We start from the raw sequence: 3,364 nt of genomic DNA, 5'->3' as shown, positions 1-3,364 counted from the left end.
CTATCTAATTTATGGTAAAACGTTGCGATCTGTAATGTCAAACGCATACTTTTTCTCCTTCAAGATTCCCAGTTGATATCGGACTTTCAACTGCTTTTTTTCTAAAAAATAGGGTAACACTCCACCTTCAAAAGTCTCACAAAAAAATTCTGATTCTGATGAAAACTTAGAAGCAAAGCTCAATGAAACCATTTAATTAAGCATTGAAAAACTGCAAATCGTGAAGTAGTGCAAATTTGCGGGTATATCATACTCTTATTAGTATAAAACTTCTGCTTATTACTACCAAAATTGCCTTTCATTAACAATAGTTACCATTAGTTTGTTTCCTCAAACCACCACTACATTTTCGCTTATTAAATTTTCCCTACCGTGAATCTACCCAGATGATAATGCTAAGTTGAGGTAGCCTTACCATTTTTATTGCTGGCAAAAATAAACCAAAACTTTCAAACTTTTCAATTTTTAGCTTCTATAACAAGTTTAAAGTGAAATACTAGGCTGTTAGCGATATAGAATATGACAACACAATCTGCGATCGAATTTTACCCCCTCAAATTCTAAAATATACACTCTCGAAGAGGCTATTCAAAAAATAATTTTATAAATTACAATGGAAGTAATAGAAAACGTTTTCTAATTATAGTTGTTGAAGTTTCCACAACACTTTATTCCCAATTTTACACTGTACAATAAATATTATGCTCTGGGATTAACTACACATCTTCCGGATTCTAGATCAAGACAGTATCTCTCCTCGCAGAAACATGCTTTTATTGTGTCGGGCGGGCAAATGCCGGGTGGCGAGCATTGCTCACGGCAAGGGTTTGCTTCCTTGCATACTTCATTGGGGCGGCTGCAGGGGCATTTTCTTTGACCAAGCACTACAAATACACGGTTATAATGGCTCCATAATGAATCAAATATAAAATTACCTTCGAAAATAATCGACGATAATAGGACAATATGTATCAGTCGATTAAACATCGCCGTTTCAGGTCTACCTCGGTATGACTTAGTTATTACTTTTGTGCACGCCACTTCCACTGTCAGTTCCAGTAAATTCTAAGAAATAATAGTGGCACGATAAGTGGTAGAGGTTGTGTTTATCTAAATGGAACACAACTGTACAGGATGAGCCAAAACATTCCAACCAGGTTTGTTTTAATATCAAAATTGCAGATATAATAAAGCGTTCTTTGGAAACGCAAAACTCAATATTCAAGTTACAAAAGGATTCCTCCCAATAACTTATACAACTCAAATAAAATTTTGATATGATTGGTTTTTCGTTTAGCAGCACACCCTAAAGCTGCGGTACTCTTAAAACACTTTTTTGAAAAAAATTTATAAACAATAACAACAATAACAAGAGGGTTTTTAGTACAATTTGAGTAAATCAATTAAACAGTGTTACCAATGCCTCCAGTATTTGGGAAAATGTTTATATTTCGTTATATTTGAGGTTAAAGATATTACTTACTTTACTTGATCACATACTTGAGACAAATATCTCGAGGCTCGCATTTCTCAAGACAATGCTTGCGTTGCTTACAGATTGTTGTGGCTAAAGGGGATTTTTTTTATTCAGAACTAAACCTGGAATAACACAGAAATATATAATCATCATTTTAATCATTAGTTGAGACTTGCCTTAGTTGCTAGCTTGAGTTTAACTCCGCTCTAACACATTTCATATTTTAATCATCCACTTGCGCTTTTAGTACAATAAAGTATTAAGACTCTTAGAAATCAACAAAGATTTCAAACAAGTTTGCGTTAATAAGAAAAAATCGAATTATGTACTCTTATATACTTTTGCGTGTAATGCAGTAATGGTGATTCATGATATGAAATGTCCAAAAAAATGAAGCACAAACTGATAGCAGAAACGCTCGAAGCACTCACGACGGTGTTTAATAAAACTGACTTTTTAAGTGACACTTTGAGCACGCCTAATCAGTGCATAGGGTATTTTAGAGTAGGAAGTATTCAAAAATTACGAAAATTACGAAATTTTAGTATCTTCAATGTTACCTTCCAGTGGGTTGTTTTAGCCTGGTTCGGATCTTTTATTTTTATTTTTTGTGGGTTGAAGAACGCAAGTAGGCGCTTGCTCGAATTGAGGGCCGTGGTTCGTTGAATTTACGTTATTGTTATCTTTTTTTTTTATTTATTTATACGAACACTTCGTTGACTTTTCTTTTGTGGGCGCCAGGTAGTTTGCTAAGGCCCGATGATACTACAAATTAAGCTACGTCCAGAATAAAACTACCAAACTCTAAAGGTTGTCACTTACGTTTATTAATCAACAGTTACTACCCGCAAGATCGTTTCGACAACTACAAGTTTATTTGCTGGAAATATGTAATTGGAAGGCGGTAGTATGGCAACAAAAAAAACAATAACACTAAATAGTGGGCACCAGCGCTAGGCAACCAGTAAATAAATAAATAAATACAAGAAGGATTAAAATATCACAAATTATTATCACTAGTGGATACAACCATAGTTATCGCGCTAGCCCAGTGTTGGCTAAATGAAGAGCAGTAACCCGGTAACCCGGTAGTAATAGCAAAACTAATACGTGGTACTTATCTGAAATCCTTCCGGCGTGGACGGGCGGTTTTAGTATGCATGCCGCGGATAGCGGACTTGCGTCGACGTGGAGGGACGACTTACCCAGTAACCCGGCCGACGGCAGGAATCAAACTTATTCCCCGAAATGGTGTACCCTAGTTGTGCTCAACCACTACCCCCTTACACCCAGACTAAGCGTCTAAGAGCAAACAATAATCAGGAGGATCACGCACGGGCCTCCAGCTGCGCCGTATAATGCAACAAAATGGCGCCTTAGCTCCACAGCAGTTTCCCGAACCGATGGAGACGCTGCGAACCAGCAAGACTCTTCAATGGCTAAACTAATGGCCAATTCTAGACGTTATTTACGCAACTAACATTTCCGAACCATAGTAGATAACGTCTTTTACCCTCGAGAGGCACTAAGCCGGAATATACAAACGAAACATCGATTTGCCCACTAAATTATCAGCGAGGGTCTGTCTTGCTTGTCGAGTTGCTACTGAACCCTAAAACGACCTCAGCAGGAGATGCGCGCGGAATTATAGCCATCCTTTACACTCGTTAGCACTCTTCCGTGTGCGTATTTTGTCGAACGACATTTTATACCTACAGGTAGTCGACCCATTATACCCTATTAATCGTAAAGCTAATCCTATTCGAAGTATACATAAAAAAAAATCGTAACATCAAAATATCGAATAGAGGTTTTCATTGTGAACGCCGCGAATAAGCGATATTTCTTTTCTTTTTCTGCATACGAATTTTAATTTTGCATTACCTG

General features: G+C 37.1%; 1 long non-coding RNA gene across 1 annotated transcript; it reads right to left on the bottom strand.

Annotated features, from left to right (window-relative positions):
• Nucleotides 1-346: 346 nt before the first annotated feature.
• On the bottom strand, nucleotides 347-3,062 carry LOC132698358 (uncharacterized). Its single transcript, XR_009618365.1, has 4 exons — nucleotides 2,683-3,062; nucleotides 1,484-1,599; nucleotides 936-1,065; nucleotides 347-884 (listed from the first exon to the last, which is right to left on the bottom strand). It is a non-coding gene; the product is annotated as an uncharacterized LOC132698358 (long non-coding RNA).
• Between the last annotated feature and the right edge of the window lie 302 nt (nucleotides 3,063-3,364).

This window comes from Cylas formicarius, unplaced genomic scaffold (assembly GCF_029955315.1).
Source record: "Cylas formicarius isolate icCylForm1 unplaced genomic scaffold, icCylForm1.1 PGA_scaffold_2__14_contigs__length_35257938, whole genome shotgun sequence".
Taxonomy (NCBI): domain Eukaryota; kingdom Metazoa; phylum Arthropoda; class Insecta; order Coleoptera; family Brentidae; genus Cylas; species Cylas formicarius.
This window is presented reverse-complemented; position numbering and strand designations above follow the sequence as displayed.